This window comes from Mus musculus, chromosome 11 (genome assembly GCF_000001635.26).
Source record: "Mus musculus strain C57BL/6J chromosome 11, GRCm38.p6 C57BL/6J".
NCBI lineage: Eukaryota > Metazoa > Chordata > Mammalia > Rodentia > Muridae > Mus > Mus musculus.
Genome location: NC_000077.6, coordinates 44,433,268 through 44,454,503, shown reverse-complemented (window position 1 = coordinate 44,454,503; position 21,236 = coordinate 44,433,268). Strand labels below are relative to the sequence as shown.

Sequence of the window (21,236 nt, the reverse complement as noted above, 5' to 3'; positions counted from 1 at the left end):
AAGGACCTCTGAAAATTAAATGCAGAGGCAGAAAGAATTAGAGCTGGAGACCAGCTGCAACTATGATCTCAAACAAGTATGTGTGCTGTTCTGTGTATATCATTATACATTCAAAATGATTTTAGCAGCTAGATAACATGCGTAATGAAAATAATTTATTAAAATGTTTCTTAAGCATCTGGGAATTTTCAGAAGAAAATTTAAGGGCCAATAGAATGTTTACGTGTTTATTCATGTATGCATTGCCTTTGTCCTTTTCAGTTGCTCTTACTGATACACCAGGATCTGCCTCCCCAGGACTGGCTCAGTCCTGTGCGCATCCCCAGTGCAGGATGCTAGGCTCATTTTGTATTGTTTGGCTTTTTCCTCATGTGGATGTGTGGGTGCACATGGGGGCTAGAGGTTGACATTGGACACTTCCTTTGATAGCTCTCTACTTTACTTGAGGCAGGGTCTCTTGATGAATCAGATAGAAAAAAATCTAAGCCAATTTACCTGTCTCTATCCCCTGAGTGCTGGGATTACAGACTTTGCCATCTGTCTTGTGTGTAGGTGCTAGGGATCTGACCTCTCATCTTTAGTACGCAGATGGCTAGCATTCTACTCACTGAAGGACCTCTAGCTCCTGTGAGTGCCAGTGATCTGAACACAGGTAGGTCCTCATGTTTATATGCAGGCCCTGCCATCTCCCCGGTTCTAGACTAGAGAGAACATTTAAGGTTAGTTTCATTTTCCATGTGTGATGACAGTTTATTGTTCCAAATAGTAACAGAGAAGGGCTTCATACTTCACAGTGAGCTGCACATGAAGGATAAGTTATTAATTAACCTGGGTCAGGAAAGAACAAACACATTCTTAACAGACGTGAAACCACATTTAGCCAGGTGGGGTTTTACATCTCCCACCAGTAGGTGGCACTCCAACCAAAGTTTGGAGCCAGTATGTTACTAACCACTGAGGCCATTTGGGATCTTGAGCTTTGTGTAATTAATAATTTCACATTGTATGAGACCCTTTATACCTTCTAACTCTTAAGACTTCTTTCTGTGACACACAGTTGACAGTTCAAAGGTATATCTCATAAATCTTACTTTTGCCAGGCATAATTCCAAGATTAAAATAATTGATATTTAGGGGTGTACATTTAGTCTAATGACTATATACCATCTTGAAATCTTACATTCAGAGAGTGGTTTGAGATCCAGGAGCCCTTTAAGTTTGCATTAGCAAACACTGGGATATTGAATTCTTTGTATCTATATGTAGTAGTACCTATTATTCCCCTATAGGCGAACAAGCAGGTAAATAGCAAGCAACTGAAGCATGTTCAATTATGGAAAGTGAACTAGTTGTCATCTGTTGGGGTAGAGCTACACAGAGGCAAGAGACTAGAAAAGCTGTAAAAAATGCTTAGTATCATTTAATTGTAATTAATACTAGTAAAATACTATTATGATTCTCAAAACTTTTTCCCCAAAACTCATGTGTTGAACACTTGGACCCCGGTGCTCAGAGGCAGGGCCTTGAGAAAGCAACCGGCCTCCTGCCTCAGTCAGCCCCTCAATTCTGTGGGAGAATCAGAGTCCCAGTACAGGTGCGCAGGAGTTGGAGAAAAGGGTGTAATTTGTAATTTGTCAAAGTGAGCATCAGACTTAAACATTACAGAAGAAAACAAAGAAGTTAGGTAACACAACAGCCAAGGTACATTGAAGCTATCTGACACAAAACAGAGAAATGCATACAAAAGACTGTCAGGAACCAGGCAGTGTTTACAATTGAGATAAGATCAGCCCTATCTAGAGTCAGCTAATGAAGGGGCCAGGTGAGGATTTCACACCCTAGTCACAATTTATGCTATTCCTCTGAGCCCTGTGAAAGCTTGCACCAGGGGGTTCTGCTCTAGCAGACCTTTTCATGAATAATGCAGTACTGTAGTTCTTCCTTAAACCACAACCCTCCTTCTTCCTAGGCCATGGTAAATTCTTGCATTTGGGAGTAATTTGGCTGCTCTTTTAAGTATCTGTAGGGAATCTCCATTTGTCAGAAGAACTCACCGACTTTCTTCTAATACACAATGTATTCTGCCATACCTGACTGTAATGAAGACTGTAATGTATACTTCGCTAAGCTTGCCCTGAGATTTCTAACTCCTATCCAGTAAAATATGCAAGAAAGCATGCAAGACCCTCCACACGATCACAGGGACAAATTTGGAGCATTCTTACTATGGGAATGCCAAGGTTCCAGGAGGCTAAGTTTCTGTGAAACTCTTTGCCTTGGGACTGCATCCAAGCCTTTAGGCCTGTCATACAGAGTTGACTGGAGTGGGTGTGGCAGACTCTAAGGGTACTGACCTAATAAATAAAGGAAGCCATAGGTTGCTAGATACGGAAGCTGGGTTTTGCTGTAAGACACGAACTCTGCCTCCTGCCTACACAGGTAAGCAGCATTCTCCAGCATATCTCTGTCAAATACGGAGAGACAGTACAATCAACTGGCCATTTGCTGACACCTCCAGTTACCCTTCCAGATACCCAGTTGTTTATCTCAGGTACTTTGTCACAGCGACAGAGCACTGACTTAACCATGAATGGTGAATAAGTCTATGTGGAATTTTCTCCCACAAAGTCATCAACAGAACTATTTTATGATACAGATTGTTATAATACAAGTTTCTACTAAAGTATTTGTACATCAAAAACTTAAGAGGTGCCTTGGAGAGTAAATGCTTAGCTATTTATGTAAAAGTCTAAGTTTTAGAATAGTTTTGGGGAATCATGTGGGTCTTAGTGTGAATGTCAAGCATTTTGAACTTAGAACCCCTTGGAGATTCTTTGATTGATCTAAGACTTAGGATGGATCATGACATTAGAAGAGAAAGGGCAGGCCACTCTCAGACCTGAAAGCTAGGCATGCATGACTAGAAATGAGAGTGAGGTCTTCTGTAGAATACGGTAGTATCGAGATCTGTCCAACAAAATAACAACAGAGCTCCTCACGAAACTTAAACGCCTTTCAATAGTAGTTGTCCTTCCTCCTTTTTCCCCTTCACCTCTTCTGCCATCTACTCTTACTCCTCCTTTTGACATGAGTATGTAATGTTAGCTGTTCTGGGGTCTCCTCTCTCTGCTTCTGGCTGTGGTTTCCCCTCTAAGGCTTTGAGAAGAAACTGCAAGTGTTGAGTCAGGAAGGAGGTCCTTGGGCAAGTGACCTCAGCCATGCTTTTGTCTTTCCTCCTTACAGAGCACCAAAAAGGAAACTGTTCTGCCTTCCCCATTGGCTGTGGCAAAGATCAAATGGGGCAACATAGGCTCTAGTGATTTTGAGCAAAGGCTGGTATGAAGTCAGGTGTTAGGTGCAGTATAAGCCACCTGTCTGTAAGTGAGCTGTGCATTCTTTATAGTTTTCAGTGCTATGGCTGGAACTGTGGGCCTCTCTTTACCCCTGACCTACATCCCCACACAAGCCATATTAGTCTCGGAATTCTCATCACCAAGGGTGTACCTTTGAAAGGAAAGAAACTGATTAGGCATATACCTTGCAGATATTACCTTGGTTTTCTAAGAGGCTTAAAATGTGTTATATTTTGATGTGTGTGCATGTATGCATGCATGCATGTGTGCTTGAAGATGTGTGCATCAGAATCCAGATGACCGGGGAAGCCAGAAGAGGACATCTGATTCCTTGGCATTGGAGTCCCTTGGAATTGTGACCTGCTCGACATGGGTGTTAAGAACCAAATATGAGTCTTCTGCAAGAGCAGTATGTGTTCTTGTCTCTGAGCCATTTTTCCATCTCTATAGCTTTATTTATCAACTTGATACACTCTCGAATCACCTGGAAGAGTCTCAGTGAGGGATTGTCCTGATGAGGTTGGCCTGTAGGCTTGTCTGAGGTGGGTTGCTCACTGTTGATTGATGTAGGAAGACCCACTTGACACTGTTCCCTGGGGTTCAGGCCTGACTAGTTATGTGTAGTGGGAGTTAGGCTGGTGGTTGTCTAAGCATGAACAGACATATGTGTATTCATTATCTCTCTGCTCTTGACTATGGTGTGACCAGCTGCTTCATGTTCTCATATTGGTTTCCCCATGATGGTGAGTTGTAACCTGGAACGGTGGCCAGATAAACTGTCTCTCCCTTATAATTGCTTTTGCCAGGATGTTTAATCACAGCAACAGAGGTAAAGCTGGGGCTCTGAGACAGGCTATTTGTTAAGAAGTTTATTTAATTCACAGTTTGAGAGACTGAATGTCCGTGGGTCCAGCCCATGGCTAGGTCTTCCTGATTCTATCACACTACTGTGGGCAACAGCGATAAGACTAGGTCAGAAGAGTTCACACTGTCAAAGCAGGAAGCCAGAGAAAGCGGCTTCCCATGATGCTTTTCAAGAGCATACTACTAGTGGACTTGAAGGCCTTCCTCTGAGCCCTACTGGTTATAGGTCTTGCTTGTCAACAACACTAACCTAACATATGGAGGACCAGGCCTTCACCAAATGCATCTTCCATGGGTCCATGGAACTGTATTCAAGGCCTAATGACATTTGCACAGAGATCTGAGTAAGAGCTGTTATTTAGGATTTATTGACATGATTACAGTGGGAAGACATGACAAACCTGCAGGCAGGATCAAGTTGCCAGATTTAGGGTCTAGTGAGATAAAAGTGGTGGGAGAGGTAGGAAAATTCACAGAAAGGGTATAATTAATAATATAATTCTGCAGGTCATGGAAAGCAGTCTGGTGAACATTAAGGGGCATAGGAGGGTCCATTGTCAAATGTGGGAATGTCAATGGTTTTTATTTGTTTCTATGTTTACAGTCTTACATGGATAGAATTTCTACACTAGGAAATCTCCCCATTTGAAGTGTGATTCTGTGACTCTTAGAATATTTGCAAGCTGTATAACAATCAAAGTGATCACCTTTATTATCTGTTTTGTTTTTAGAAAAATAATCATCTGAAGCTTGACAAGATGGCTTAGCAGTTAAAAGCATGTATTGCTCTTGTAAAGGACCTGTGTTCATTTCCCAGCATCCTCCTTGGGTGGCTCATGACTACCAGCTCTAGGGGATCCAGTGCTTCTGGTCTCGGCAGGCTCCCTGCCTCATGGGCACATACTCACATGTAGGTGAACACAGAACACACACATGAAATCAAAGTAAACCTTTAAAAAGGTAGCTTCTAAAAATGATTCCGAACTCATGGAGACTCTGACAATATGTTTAAAACCTGCCCAAGTTCAAACCAGACAAAGTCCCAGCACTGAGAAGGGAAATGGACACAGGGTCCCACTCCTAACCCAGAAGCTATTGTGATTGATACCATAGGAAAAATCAGTTTTCTCCAGTGGACTGTCACTGGGTATATCAACCACATTGTGGAGTCACTGGGTATATCAACCACACTGTGGAGTCACTGAGTATATCAACCACATTGTGGAGTCAGGGCCATGCTCAGAAGTAGTTGTTGAACCCAAACAGACTCCATGCATTTTTATTGGGTATTTTCGTCTTGTTTTAATATTTTTGTTTTACTGGTTCTGTCTTTTGTTTGTTTGTCTGCTTTGATTTTTGTTTTTTAGTGTCTTTTTTTTCTTTTGAGAGAGAGAGAAAAGAATATGGAATGGGGTAGGTAGGAACGATCAGGAAGGAGTTGGGAGGGGAAGAATATGATCAAAGTATATTGTATGAAAATAAAAGAAATAAAATCTTTAAAATAAAATAAAAATCTTTCTGGTTCTTATGTAGAAATCAGATTTGAACACTAGAAAGTTCATGACCAAGCTGGGGCTTAGATCAGGTGTGGCATTCTTGACCAACATGTGTAAGGCTTTGGGCTTGATTGAGGGTATCGTTTTTTTTAAAGGATATGATTTTTTTTTTTTTCATCTAGAAGTAAAAGGCTAGGGCCAGTCCTGGGACTACAGATTGTATTCAGAGGAAAGTGCATTTCTTCATTCTATTATTTAATTTCCCAATTACTATTGAGCGATCATGATGAACGGAGGTGCCAAGTATTCAGTGGGAAGAAGACGTTGAGATCCTGCTACAGGAGCAAGCAGCTATGCACGCACATGGGGACACTGCCCTCCCATGTTTCTCAGCCGTCACAGAGTCAGTGTGCAGGGCAGCAAGCTCAGTGTATCCAAGTCTCATTGCCATCTGTAACTTCTATCCACTCTCTGTCCAGAGTTCTGACATCAAGTGTCCATGCATGTCCGTGGCCTATGCATCATGCAGCAGAGCGAATGCAGGAAGAAGCCCCCTGTTATCTCTTCCAATGGAATTGCTGTAGCCAGGGCACCCCTCTCCGTGTGTCATACATGAGCAGCTGAGAACAAGTGGTCAGTTCACACAGCATTATGTGTGTGTTCTTTCTCATGGCTTTTATTGTCGCCTCCTCCCTAGACTTTAATGAGTGCTATGGTGTGTCCCTTAATCTTGCTGACTCCCAATTCCCAAGGCCCCTCTCTTCAGCACCTCTCTTCAGCACTCTTACAAATAGACAGAAAGGTGCTTCATTACAATCAGGTCCTTCAGGGCATACTCTACTACAAGATTTAGGACATTTCAGTCAAAGCAAATATAAAAAATAAGTTGAAATGTCCAAAGGAGGGGAAGGGAGGGAGGACAGTGCAGTGCACAATTTGAAAAAAATTGTAATATTTTCAAAAGAATGTAGATGTTTCTTTTTAGGAAGATTTCTTCATATTTATTTTGTGTGTATGAGTGTTTGCCTGTATGTATGTATGTATGTATGTACGTACGTATGTATATACATCATGTACACATAGGAGACAGTGGAAACCAGGAAGGCATCAAATCCTCTGGAACTGCGTTTAGGGATGGTTATGAGCCTCTGAACGGGTACTTAGAACTGAACCTGGGTCCTTTGCAAGAACAATATGTGCTGCTAACTGCCGAGGCATCTCTATAATCCACAGTTACTCTTTTATTATCCCTTAGCTGGCTCATTGCTTAAGAAAATAAAGCATATAATTGTTTTAGAGAATCTATCCAGTCAATGTGAGGCATGGTTCTTGTTTTACTTTGAATGTGAAGCACGTGGATGTGTCCCCTCGGTACACGAGGAGGAACATTTGGTTTCCAGCCTCAGACAGGCCTTGAGGTGGATGCTATCTGGAGGAAGTGGAACACTGACAGTAGGCCCTGAGGTTTCTTAGCTCCACCAAGTTTCTGTTTTTGACCTGCTGATGCTATGTGACTGGCCAGCTAGCTCTTCTTCCTACCACCATCCCTGCCTATCATGATGGGCTGGATCCTGAAGACCTATGAGCCAATATAAAACCTGTCCTCTTTAAATCGTTTCCTGTTAGTTATGAGATTATGATAATGGGGAGAGTAACTAGCAAGTGCTTTCTTTTCGAGACAGGATCTCACTGTGTAGCTCAGGCTGCTACTGCTGTCTCAGCCCTGCTGTGTACTAAGATTACAGATTCATGAGTGCCCAGCAGACCTAAGGTTATAAAGATCTCGTAGGGGTAAAAATCTAATACCTTTTGCTCACTCATCGTGCACGATGAGTCCAGGCTTGCCCTTCTGTAACAAAAGACAAGTTAGCAGAACTAAAAGCATAACACGTTTATGTATTTATTTTAAGATGTATTTAAACATTTACGTTTGCTTTGAGGTTTTAATATAATTACATCATTTCCTTCTTTCCTTCCTTTCCTCCAAACCCTGTCAGATACCATCTTGCTATCTTTCAAAATCATAGCCTCTTTATTCATGTATTGTCATTTTACACACACACACACACACACACACACACACACACGTGCACACACACACACACACACACACACACGTACAATCTGCTCAGTCTTAATAATGTTACTAACGTATATTTTCAGGGCTGACCATCTGTTATTGGCTAACCATGTGGTATGTTCTTCCCTGAGGAAGACTATTTCTCCCACTCCCAGCATCCCTTCGTTTCCTGTAGCTCCCCATTATGGCTGAGGCTTCCTGGGCTTTCTGTCATATATGTTAACATGTCTTCTGGTGTTGCCCTTGTTCAGATCATGTTTAGGCAAATCATGCTGGTGAGACTTTATGAGTGTAAATGAATGTATTTTAACCACATTTTACACAGCCCAGGAACTTTCAGAAATAAAGACCTGCTACATCCATTGAATCCCTTGGACTGGGTTCAATATATAATCTTGCTTGTTATTATTACTGGCATTATTTTATTAGTAATCATTATGTTTTCACTCATCTTTAGAGTTCTGAGATCTGTAGCTACCATGAGGCGGGACATTCTGGAACTTCGTCTAAGAAATAAAAAACAGGGGGAACTGCTACATCCACTCCAGTAGTGGTAAGTGCGACAGGCCCCGAAAACCTGGGTGCTGTCCTCAGTGGAAAGTTCATGGAAACTTAGTCTCCTGGAATCGTGGCATCCTGTATAAAGAATGCTCCAATGTCCTTGCTTTAGTTGGTAAACAGATCTGTGTGCTTTCCCTTAATATTGCTTTATTTTAAGTGCTCCTAAGGATTAATTTTTTGACATATAGCTATTAGATTCTAGGCAGACCCTGATCCGACCTTGGGCATTGATAGCTAAATCACTGCCCTATGCAGGAATTTACCATTATCTACGAAGAAGGAAGTTTGTGACCTAAGAAGGAAACAGAGTAGACATTTAGAACTATAGATAGCTGAGTTACACCCATACACAAGAATTTGCAATGGCCTAGAGGGAAGGTGGACTATTCAATAGACTAGAGTAGGAACTATGGCAAGGGCACGAATCCCTTGACCCTGGCTTCTAAGATTAAGTGGACCTTAGGTGGAGCTGTTTTTGATCCCAGTTGTTAACATTGAATTTTATCCCAGTTGGTTCCAGCCAGTCCTTCCGTGTTTGCATTCTTCTGTTTTGTGTAAGAATCCAGTAACCTCTTTGTACCTTGCCGGTGTGTCACCCAACTTCCCTATTTTCTTCTGTATAAAAAGTTTGATGCTCAATTTGACAAATTACATTCAGATCCAGCACACTCTCTTGTGTCTGTCTGTCAATTCTCGCTGACTCCTTGTTCACCTGCAATCAGAGACCCGTTCCACGCAGATAGGAGACCCAAAAGGGATAGCCTGCGGCAAAGACCCAATGACTCAGAAAAAATATATGAAAAAAAAAAAAGACCAAATGAACAACTCCATAGAAACCCAACTGGATAAGAGGTAAATATGAAGCTGGGTGTGGTGGCATACACCTTAATCTCAGGACTCAGGAGGCAGAGGCTGGCAGGTCTGTAAGTTTGAGGCTAGCCTGGTCTACAAGGAGAGTTCCAGAACAGTCAGGGCTGTTACACAGAGAAACCCTGTCTTGAAAAACAAAAACAAAACAGAAGGAAAGTGGTAAGCTACAATCTAATGGAAATGAACTGGGGTAAGCCCTGTTTGTTCAAATTCACCTTAAAAAGCCAACATTTATGATATCCATTTCTCTGGACTGGCTGGAACCTTGTCTCCCTTACCCCACTGCCCCCAACTGTGCCCCACTGCTGTATACCCAGCTCTTGTTTGCTTGTTCCTGGCGCCACTACTTCTTCCTCAGCCATAAACCTGTGTAGTCGGAGATCCTACATCCCAATAACTTAATGGAACCGCCATTAAGTTATTAAGCCCAATAACTTAATGGCAACCCGCGGTTGCCTATCATAATACCCAGTAACCTGGTAAAATCAAAATTCTTAAAGCTTAATTAACCAATCAGATTTATGTATCAATAAAAAAATAAAAATACCTAGACAATAAAAAAACCTAGACAATATCTATCCATTCCTCATATAGTCCCAACAACAGCTAAAGTAAGATTACACCAAAGTTTGATGTGGAGAACCAATGGTTTTATTGAACATACCTACAGAGCTTCCATGAGAGATTACTATGGGCTCATGGGAGAACTGAACACAGCTGCACTAGAAGACTTTTACCCATCATAAATGTTGGCTTCCACTCTCTAGTTCCAGAGAGTTGGTGGCAGTGGTGGCAGGTGGCAGGAGCGCAGGAGTTGGTGGGTTCCTTTTTAAATATTTCCCGAAGCGCCTCTCCATGTAATATTCCTTGCCCTTGAGTGTAGGGCAGGGTTCCTCTGAAGTGAGGGTTTTATGATCTGCTTCTAGGATTGGTAGATCACAGAGTCACATATGGCCTTGCTTCTAAAGCTCCCCCAGGGTTCTTCACTTTGAAGTCCTGAACATTATAAAGCACTGCTTTGAAATACTATGTATTTGTAACAGGCCCTCGGACCTTAGCACAACTGATTCCATGCTGTAGGCACCCTTTTCATTTTAGAGCCCAGCGCATAGGCCCCAGCATCTGCCAAAACAGGAATAAAAACCAAATCCATTAGAGACCTAATCCATAGTTCCACGATCCAGGAAAAAGTCCCTAAGTGTACTAATCTTGCCTTTTGGCTTCTGTGGTTTTGCTTCTCACTAACTGTTCTTGCTAATCAAAGTGTGTTGACCAGGATGTGTTTTTTGTGCATGAAAGACAAAGAATGGTGAAGTTTGGGCAAGTTCCTGCTCCATCTGCTGGCCAGCAATATTGACTTTCTATTAAGCTTCCAGAGTGTCTGTGTGTTTTCTGATGAGCTTATCTTGCAGCATATTGGTCCTTCAAATTGTTAATATTAAATATGATTATCTTTATTTTATGGCCTATTTTATTTGTTTAGAATAAATGTGTTTTAAAAAAATACATCTACTCTCACATCCCAAAGTTACAACCATGAAGTTGCATTGTGATCAGGATTAGCAGTGTGGTGTACATGTGTTGTGAGAATTCCTCCCTTGGGGAACCTAGACAATATCTATCCATTCCTCATATAGTCCCAACAACAGCTAAAGTAAGATTACACCAAAGTTTGATGTGGAGAACCAATAGTTTTATTGAACATACCTACAGAGCTTCCATGAGAGATTACTATGGGCTCATGGGAGAACTGAACACAGCTGCACTAGAAGACTTTTACCCATCATAAATGTTGGCTTCCACATGGCTACATACGTGGATCTCACACATTTCTCCCTATATATACTCCATCACTTCCTGAAACCTTTTGTGGAGCAGAATTGCATACAAATGGCTGAGAGGTTTGAATATGCTTGCCCTCTGGAGTGTCACTATTTGAAGGCATGGTCTTGTTAGAGTAGGTGTTGCCTTGGAGGAAGTGTGTCACTGTGGGGGTGGGCTTTGAGATCCTCCTCCTAGCTTCCTGAGGACAGTCTGCTCCTAGCTCCCTTCTGATTAAGATCTAGAACTCTCAGCTCCTTCTCCAGCCACATGTCTGCCATGATTCCTGCCTTAATGATAACGGACTAAACCTCTGAATCTGTAAGCTAGCCCCAAGTAAATGTCCCAATATAGGAGTTGCTTTGGTCATGGTGTCTCTACACAGCAATGGACACCCTAACTAAGACAGAGGATTAGCTAGAATCTCCTCACCTGCTCCATCCATGAGACAATGTCCAGTCCACAAGCTTCATCTTCATGGTTTCTTTCAGGCAGGCACAGGTGGTGGAGTGAAGACTGTAGAGGCTTTGTGCAGAGGGTAGTGCTCTATAGCCACATCCTTCCAGGCTTTTTTCTTTATACCCGTGTGTACTGATAAGATCTAGTCACAAGAATGGGCCATCTTCATGTCATTAAAATTATGAAGCCACACAAAATATAATAGTTTTTAAAAAGTAGCAATAAGACCCATCATGGTGGGCAGACCTTTAGTCCCAATACTTGGGATGCAGATCTCTGTGCGTCTGAGGCCAGCCTGGTCTACATAGTTAGTTCCAGAACAGCCAGGGGTATACACACACAACACCCACACCCACACAGCAGAGAGCAGAGAGAGAGAGAGAGAGAGAGAGAGAGAGAGAGATCATACTGTTCATCCAGGGAACCAATTGAGTACCAGCACCTGCTGCAAGCCTGCCACCATGAGTTTGATCACCAGGGTCCCCATGATAAGAGAAGAGAACCTACTCTCACAAGTTCTCCTTCACATGCAGGCTGTGGTGCACACACACACACACACACACACACACACACACACACACACACACATACACGCAATATAAAAGGTACTATTCTTTGAAAGCACAACTAAATGGCAGCATCAGGCCTCATTGGCTACCGACAGGAACACAGCATTATCTTATCTTAAAGAGCCAAATGTCAGAGGAATATCTCAGGAGCAAATTAGACAATCCTTATTTTATTACAGTGATTCTTAAATAATTGGAAAACAAAACAAAACAAAACAAAAAAACCTCTGACCAAGTCCTGCTCAGTCAACAGGTTCTCCAGCTTGGGAGTGAGGAATAAAAAGGAAAAAAAAACAAACAAACAGTTAGATAACATTGTAGCTGTCCATTTTGAAACCGAAGGCAAATTTAATTTTCCCAGCCTGCTTTCATACCATTTTAATTACATGCAAGTCTTAAGGGCGAGTAGTACAATAAGGAACTAACAAGGCAGTAAGCAAAGACCTGTGATTACTCCTGTGACAGTTGTTTAAAAGAGTTTGTCATAATGACCAAAATACTTGAGCCCACTTTCTTGTCCTTGGCCAATGCCAGACTCATGCCAAGCAGCACACCAAAAGGCTCCCCACAGAACTCCTTACAACCAGTAGGTATTTAAAATCTTTTCAGTTATAGAGCTTAAAAGTGGAAGTTGAATTATGAACTAACCAGTACCCCTGAGCTCTTGACTCTAGCTGCATATGTATCAAAAGATGGCCTAGTCGGCCATCACTGGAAAGAGAGGCCCATTGGACACGCAGACTTTGTGTGCCCCGGTACAGGGGAACGCCAGGGCCAAAGGGGGGGAGTGGGTGGGTAGGGGAGTGGGGGTGGGTGGGTAAGGGGGACTTTTGGTATAGCATTGGAAATGTAAATGAGCTAAATACCTAATAAAAAATGGAAAAAAAAAAAAAAGAAAAAAAAAAAAAGTGGAAGTTGAAGACAATCTGACCTTTAAAAGCAGCAGAATCTTTGCATGTCTCTCTCTGACATGTTCTCCTTTATTGAGTTTTTTTTTTTTGACATGAGTGTAAGCTCTTTTTGCTACATTTATTTATTTTTTTGTATGCCTGGGTGTGTGAGTGCATGAGTGTGCACTGTGAGCCCGCATGTGCACTTGCACACATGTGAAATGCAGAGGCAACCTTTGAGTGTTCTGTCTTCTTACTATGTGTGCCACAGTGCTCACATTTAGGACATCATGCTTGGCTGCCAGTGCTTCTACCCACTGAAACATTATACTGGTTCATATGTGGCATTTCTTTACTATATCTGAAGACTTTCGATATTTTATTTCTCTAATTATAATGTTCCAAGTTAGCACTAATGTGAACATCAGTCTTTGTTTTCTTATTGCCAACTGTAACTAGTTGATTATTCTTATGATAAAATCAAACTTTCCTTGTCATTTTAAATAATAGCCACCTGTAGTTACTAATGTTTTTATGTGGTTGGATCCTTAGAGCTCATTTGGCCAGCCTGCTTATCCAAATGTATGTGCATGAAATTCAGCAAGAGATTCTTCTCAAAAAATAAAGGCGGAGGGTGTTTAAGTAAAAACATCCGATGTCAACATTCAGTCTCAACACCCACACCCACCCATGCACACACAAGTACACATGCACACATCCAGGTACACACACTGCACACACACATCCTTTAAAAAAAGATATATATATATTTATTTATTTATTATATGTAAGTACGCCGTAGCTGTCTTCAGACACCCCAGAAGAGGGCATCAGATCTCACTACAGATAGTTGTGAGCCACCACGTGGTTGCTGGGTTTTGAACTCAGGATCTTCAGAAGAGCAGTGAGTGCTTTTAACTGCTGAGCCATCTCTCCAGCCCACTCACACACCTTTTAACAAGCACATATACCACACACAAGCATGTGGTAGTATTTCCAAACCACATGTAGAACTCCCCACAAACATTTAGAATATCAGCAACTATATGTTTGATCTAAGACATCAAAAATATTTATTTTATGTATGTGTATATGTCATAATTACTGTGTGAGAAAGTCTCCATGAGATTTGGTGTTAGATTGCTGAGCTTCTTAGAGATTTAATTAAATCATTCATTCTTTTCTCAGATACAGATACTTAACTTTTTTTTAAAAAAAGATTTATTTATTATTATTCATAAGTACACTGTACCTGTCTTCAGATGCACCAAAAGAGGGCATCAGATCTCATTATGGGTGGTTATAAGCTACCATGTGGTTGCTGGGATTTGAACTTAGGACTTTCAGAAGAGCAGTCAGTGCTCTTACCCACTGAGCCATCTCACCAGCCCTGATACTTCTAAACACCACGTTAGGCTTTGCATCTGTGATATTTTCTTTTAAATAAATTCTGCAAATGGCAAGTAGAAGAAACCAATCAGATGGGTCTTAGTGGCGCTGCACGGGTTGCTTGGCTCATCACTGTGATGAACAAAGACTTCAGGAGGAAGGGGTTCATTTTGGTGCTCAGCTCCAGAGGACCTGCTCCTTCATGGCAGGAAAGTGTGTGACAGGAGCTTGAGGCAGCTGCCCACATTGTGCCCATGGTGTTAGCAAGCAGAGGGCAAGGCACGGTCTCGTTCAGTCTGTGTTTTCTCCTCTGCCAAGGGAATGGTGCCACCTAATTAACCCAATGAACCTAATTCAGAGAATCCATCACAGACATGTCCAGAAGTTTGTTTCTGAGGTGAATCTAGATCCTGTCAGATTGTCAGTATTAACTACCACACTCTCTGTGCTTGAATATCCTCCCAAAGTTGGACACTATGTCTATTTCTTTGTATTTCCACAAATATACAGCAAAGTCCCAAACTTGGTAGATCTTGACAAAGTGAGCTGAATTAATATTAGCCTGGTTTTTTATTATTGTTTGTTGTTGTTGTTATTGCTGTTGTTGTTGGTGGTGGTGTGTGTGTGTGTGTGTGTGTGTGTGTATGATTCATGTGTTTGGACACATATGCAATTATGGACACCAGAGACAAACTTTGTGGAGTTAGTTTATGCCTTGCTGTTTTTTGTAGGTTCTGGGGATCAAACTGAACACACCAAGCTTGGGCAGCAAGCGTCTTTGGCTTTGAGCACATGACCATGTGACATACAAGCCACACTAGTTTCACATTATTGTGTGTTTACCACTGAACTTCTTTAAATGCTTCCGACTGTGATGAGAGCAATGACAAGCTCAGCTGATGCATTATGTCCACCCTGTTATGTTCCCACTCCCTGTGTTCCATACATGTATCTGGAGCCATGGATCCCTCCTTGTATACTCTTTGGTTGGTGGTTTAGTCCCCAGGAGCTCTGGGTGGTCTGGTTAGTTGATATTATACTCCTTGATTTTTCAATTTACCCTCTCAGGGAGATGTCTTGAAATGATAAAAATATTTTCATGACGGCTTATTATAAAAGAAGAAAATTCCAAATTCCGGGTATTGGTGTTGGATGTACCGCTGCGTTCTCAGAGCTCTGTAATGCATGGTGGGTGCTTTCATCCAGACCTTAAAGACCTTCTGCTCTTAGTGTTATAGTAAATCGATTCACATCATTTAAAATGCCTTTGTAAAAGGAGTGTAGGCATGCACAGTGCCGTATCTAAATGGCCCAACATTTCTCTTACAGGGATGCTCCTAGAGTTCTAGGAGCTGGAGACTACATGACTGTCCTCCATTCTGGTTCCTAGGACAATGGGAGGTGTTAAAACTGATGACACTCCTGCCTCACCACTCTAGCATCCCCCTATGCTGTGGCATCAAGTCTCTCTCCCCTCCCGCTGATGTCATATAAGGCTATCCTCTGCTACATATGTATCTGGAGCCATGGATCCCTCCTTGTATACTCTTTGGTTGGTGGTTTCGTCCCTAGGAGCTCTGGGTGGTCAGGTTAGTTGATATTGTTCTTCCTATGGGGTTGCAATCCCCTTCAGCTCCTTCAGTCCTTCCCCTAGCTCTTCCATTGGGGTCCCTGGGCTCAGTCCTATGGTTGACTGCCTGTGAGTATCTGCATCTATATTGGTCAGGTGCTGGTAGAACCTCTCAGGGAACAGCCACACTAGGGTCCTGTCAGCAAGCACTTCTTAGCATCTGCAATAGTGTTGGTGCTTGGTGTCTGCAGATGGGATGGATCCTTAAGTCTCTGGATAACATTTCCTTCAATTTCTGCTCCATTTTTTTTTTTTTTGTCCCTGTCTTTCCTTTGAGTGGAAGAGCACCCACATAGAGGCAAAGGGGAGGTGTGAGAGGAGGGATGAGATGGGGGCTTTGTGGAGGGGTAACCAGGAAATGGAATATCATTTGAAATGTAAATGAATAAAATGATTAATAAAAAATAATGTTGGCTGTTGCATGAAATAAAAAGCTGATGCCATCTAGCAACAAGTGGGAAGTGAAACATAGTTGCCCTGCTGTCACCCAGGTCACCAGGGAACCACTAGCTCACATCCTCTGTGTGTGCAGCAATTGTAGGGAGAGTCACATGTCTCTTAGGCATTTCATGTCTTACATATGCCCAAGATGAACCCACATGGTTACTGTTCTCCCAGTAGCTCTATACACATGAAAAAAAAAATGCTCTGCGCCGGGCGTGGTGGCGCATGCCTTTAATCCCAGCACTCAGGAGGCAGAGGCAGGCGGATTTCTGAGTTCGAGGCCAGCCTGGTCTACAAAATGAGTCCCAGGACAGCCAGAGCTATACAGAGAAACCCTGTCTCTCCCCCCCCCCAATATTCTGCTGTGTGATTCAAGCCAGAGAAACTCCTTTTGTATGACTGATCTGGGGAACTCAGCTGAGCTGTGTGTTAGAGTTCAGCTGGGACCAAAAGCAACCGTGAAAGTACTATTTGTGAACAGGAGGGAACGGTATATCCCTGGGAAACATGGGCTTTGGAATGAAGTCACCAGGGTATTCCATGCATAAATGTCAAGATCTTAACATCCTTACACATTTCTATTCCCAAATGTCTTAGTTAATGTTACTATTGCTGTGATAAAACCCCATGATCAAAAGTAACTTAGGGAGGAAAGAGTTTATTTGGCTTATAATATCCCAAGTTACAGTCTATTGAAGGAAACCAAGACAGAAACTCAAATTGGGCAGGAACCTGGAAGCAGGAGCTGGCACAGAGGCCATAGAGGCCATAGAGGACCACCATGCCAGGAGTGGACCCTCTGACAATAGGATTCCCCCATCAATCCCTAATAAGGAAAATGTCCTACCAGCTTGCCTGCCTACAGCCAGCTCTTATGAAGGCATTTTCCTAAGTGAGGTTTCCTCCTCTCAAATGTCGAGCTATTGTCAAGTAGACATAAAACTAGCCATCACACCACACACTTATGGTTTAAATACCACATGTTTATTACCCCGAATTTTCTAAGCTTAAAAGTCCAAGCCTAGTTTACTTGGATATTCTGACTCATAAGGCCGACCCTTAGAGGGGATACTACAGTCGTCTTGTTTAGGGCTGTGCACTTATTCTCAGCACTCTGAGCAACCATAACCCTCTGCATTAATCAACATTCTTTACAAAACAAAGCTTATCCAATGGAGACTGAAAGCAACTCTCGTCGCTGCTCTAACTTCAGTGACTGCTTCATAGTGACTGCTTCACGGTGAGGCAGGAGTGCCCATTGCAGCTACAGCTTATTGACATGGCTAGGTTGGCCAGTGAGTTTCAGGAGCTACCCATCTCTGTTCAGTCAGTACCTGAGTTACATGGCATTATGTCAGTTTTGAATAGGTCTTCATGCTTACACAAAAGGCACTTTACCTGGTGGACAACTGCACAGCTCCATTTGCCCTATTATGATAGAGATTTGCTACAGTTTGGATCCAACTGTCCCCTAAAAACTCAAGTGCTAAAGGTTTGTTCCCCAGAGTGACACCACGGGGAGATGGAAAGCTTAAGGTGTGGGGTCTATGTGTATTGGTGTTTTGCCTGTATTTCTGTGTGAGAATGTCAGATCCTGGAGTTACAGACATATGTGAGCTGTCATGTGGGTGCTGGGATTTGAACCCAGGTCCTCTGGAAGAATAATCAGTGCTCTTAACCCCTGAGCCATCTCTCTAGCACCCAAGGTGTGGGGTCTAGTGTGAGACTTTTGGTCATTTAGAGTGTATCCTCCAAAGGAGATGATGAGTTTGCTCTTTGACATAATGTGGAGAGTTTGCTATGCGCTGCCATCAAGCTATTTCCCCTCATCGCAGACTCAAAAGCAACCAGGTCAACCAATCATGGGCAGAAATCAACGAAAATTATGAGCCAAGATAATCCTTTTGTCTTAAAATTATCTTTGGCATTTGCCACAGTCGAAGGCTGACTATCGTTGAGGTTTCCTTGTTGATGTGATAAATAAACCTAAGGAAGAAAGGGTTTATTTGGCTTACAGCTCCAAAGGAATAGAATTTAACATGGTGGGAAAAAGATGAGGCAGCAGGTATGGGAAGATAATGGCGGGAACTGAAGCCTGGCTGGTCACATTGCCTCTGCAAGTGGGAAGTACAGATTGAACCGGAAGTGGAGCAGGGCTACAAAGCCGTAAGTCCCACCCCTAGTGAACTACTTCCTCCAACAAGGCTCTACCTCCTAAAGTTTCTACAGTCTTCCCAAAGTACCACCAGTTGGAATCACCTATTGGGACACATGAGCCTTTGGGTGTGTTTTATAGTCAAGTCACAACACTGACTAACAGAATTCTTTCAGGCTGCCCTGACAGGCTTACTTTCCTCTCCTGTATTTGCAGTCATTCAGTACAGAAGAATTTAACTTCATTGGTTGAAGAAGACCAGGAAGCTTGGTTTGAACCATAATATCTTCTTAAATTCACTGCCTTGCTTCTGAGACTCAAAAGCCAATAATCAGACATTCTGTTCTCTGCTTTACTCTGACTGAGCCATTCCTTTAGGCAACAGAGGACTGAATAGGGGTAAGAAGTTGCCTGTGTGGATAAGAAACAAACATGTAAGACAGCTTGTTCCCTGTACCAGGAAACAGGGTGACTGGAAGAGCTGGCATAGCTCAGTGGTAGATAATGCTCTGGACTAGCATGGTGGAGGCCCTTCGTTCTAATGTCTGTACCATTAAATGAGCCCAATAAGACAGATCACAGGAAACGTTTCTCAATGGAGAAGGCACTGGCTTGACCTTCTGCAATAAACTGTACCCTTGCTTTTCAGGCGCTTTTCTTGGCCATCATGTCAAAAGTCAAATTGTTCTCATACCCTGGTACATGCAACTGATGACACTTTCGCTATCTTGCTATGGTTCCAACATGTCTGCTAAAGCCCGTGCCTTGAAAACGAAATGGCAAAAGCTACAGGGCTCAGAGCAAGAACCTGTGAGAGGAGAGCTGATCTCAAGAAGTCGCTACCTTCATGGATTGACTAATGCTTTTATTGATGGATTGGGTTTATCATAAAAACCAGTTCATAAACAAATACATAAATCTATAAGTACATAAATACATAAAAAAGCCAGTCCAGCCCTGTCTGGCTTCCCAACCAGGTGATGGTTATGCCTTCCACTGAGTTATGATACAGCAAGAGGGTCCTTGCCAGATGGAGCTCTTTGATTTTGGACTTTGAAATCTTCATGAGACAAATTCCGGTTTATTATGAACCTAGCCTGCGGCATTCTGTGTCATCAGCCTGAAAGAGACTAAGACATATATGTAGGGGATTTCTTCTTGAGAATTGCTCATTTTATTTTCTGTGTACATTTCCAAGTACATTATTTCCCAACTTACATTAATTAATGTCTGCTGGTATTTATCTATTTGTTTGTTATAAAGGTCGTTATAAGTGCTGGAGAGATGGGTTTATTGTTAGCAGCCCATACTGTTCCTTCAGTGGACGAGAGTTCAATTCCCAGCACTCACATCAGGTGCCTCACAAGTGCCTGTAACCGGAGCTCCAGGATACCCAATTTCCTCTTCTGGCCTCTGTGAGCACTGCACACATATTGCATATATTTACACAAACACACACACACTGAAAATCAACCTTAAAATTATAGCGTTGAGTTTAAATTATAAAGCTTAATGATAATTTCAATTTGTAATTGGAAATATAAAATCACAATGTGGATTTTTCTATTTTGAGTGATTTTTCTACTATTTAGAAGTAAAAATGCTTTCTTTTTGTGAACCATGGGTTAAATACAAACTCGTGGATTTGCTTTTTTGTGTGTATATTTGTCAATGAAGAGTTAGGAGCTAATAATTTCTTACCTAGTGAAATTAGAATTACTCTTGTTTGTTTCAAAACATAATTAAATAAATTAAAAGAATCATTTTAAAGCATTGCATTTTTCTCTTGAAAAGTGCTAAGACATTTGTGGTTGTGTGTGTGTGTGTGTGTGTGTGTGTGTGTGTGTGTGTGTGTGAGTGTGTGTGCAGGCACACATATACTATGGGGAGCATGTGGAAGTCAGAGGACAACTAAATTTCAGCCCTCTCCTACATTGTTTGAGGCAGGGTCTCTGCTATTTTCTACTGTAGGTGCCAGGCTGGCTAGGATTTGAACTCAGGTCTTCATGCTTGTGCAGCAAGCACCTATCCCACTGAGCCACTTCTACAGCCCCCTCAGCAGTTTTTACACAACAATCCAAATAAATCCACTTGATTTTTCACTCCCTCCCCCACACTATGCATTCTCAGAGCATTCATTCCTTTGGCATAAAGTACTGACTAAATATCAGAGATGGATTCCTTTCAGCTCATCAGAATCAGCAGTAATTAAGCACAATTTCTGAATCCACCAAGCATGTTCTAAATTCTAACCTCTTCAACACAATAACATTTCCGCATGACTTAGTTTGTAAAATTTGTTTCAAAACATCATCCTGCAAAGCAGGCTGGTCCATGCCTGTCCTAACAAACTTGGTCCTGCTGATTTATGGACAAGGGTCTAGAAAACAGAAACTTTGTTTAAAGGAGACCACAGTGTGTACTCTACAGAGTCACCTAGAAATGTCGACACCCATCATATAGTGGATTTCCCATCATATAGTGCGTTTTCCATCATACATTGGGGTTTCTATGATATCAGCCCTGAGATATGGAGCCAAGGTTTACAAGCCAAGGCACATCAATGCATTTCTAGATTCTAATGTCACCACTGCTGTAATTTTCCCCAAGCTGTTCATCCCTTGGGGTGTATGGATGCTGTTGAAACTTTAGTCA

General features: G+C 42.2%; 1 long non-coding RNA gene across 1 annotated transcript; it reads left to right on the top strand.

Moving 5' to 3' along the window:
- The first annotated feature begins 212 nt into the window (after positions 1-212).
- Positions 213-19,331, top strand: Gm42073. Its single transcript, XR_879809.3, has 3 exons — positions 213-5,127; positions 8,251-8,346; positions 19,231-19,331. It is a non-coding gene; the product is annotated as a predicted gene, 42073 (long non-coding RNA).
- The last annotated feature ends 1,905 nt before the right edge of the window (positions 19,332-21,236 follow it).